Genomic DNA, 380 nt, shown 5'->3' on the forward strand with positions numbered 1-380 from the left:
ACGTTAGTTAGCTTTTCAGTATTTCGAAAAATGTTTCAATTTACTTTTTGTTTATTAGGACATTTTCAGTTTTTTATATTATTTTGCTTTTTTATATTTTATTATTTAAAAAACTTTTTGGTTATCTGTAGTTGATTGACAGTTTTTAATTAATTCTGCTATAAAAAAAATGTACAGCTTTTTTAGTTAATTATATTTTAAATAGTATTATTTTATTATCTTTGTATATTTGAAACTTACTTTAAGTCTTTTTCTTTGCTGTTAGTTATATTTTTCGTACACTAATTTTTTTTTTTTTTTTGTCTGTTCCTCATTTAATTACATTTGACTTATTCAACTAATCCTCCCTGTATGTCTCTTGTCTATGTCAGAGTTAAATA

Source organism: Halyomorpha halys, unplaced genomic scaffold, assembly GCF_000696795.3.
Source record: "Halyomorpha halys isolate HHAL.00 unplaced genomic scaffold, Hhal_1.1 Scaffold626.1, whole genome shotgun sequence".
Taxonomy (NCBI): Eukaryota; Metazoa; Arthropoda; class Insecta; order Hemiptera; family Pentatomidae; genus Halyomorpha; species Halyomorpha halys.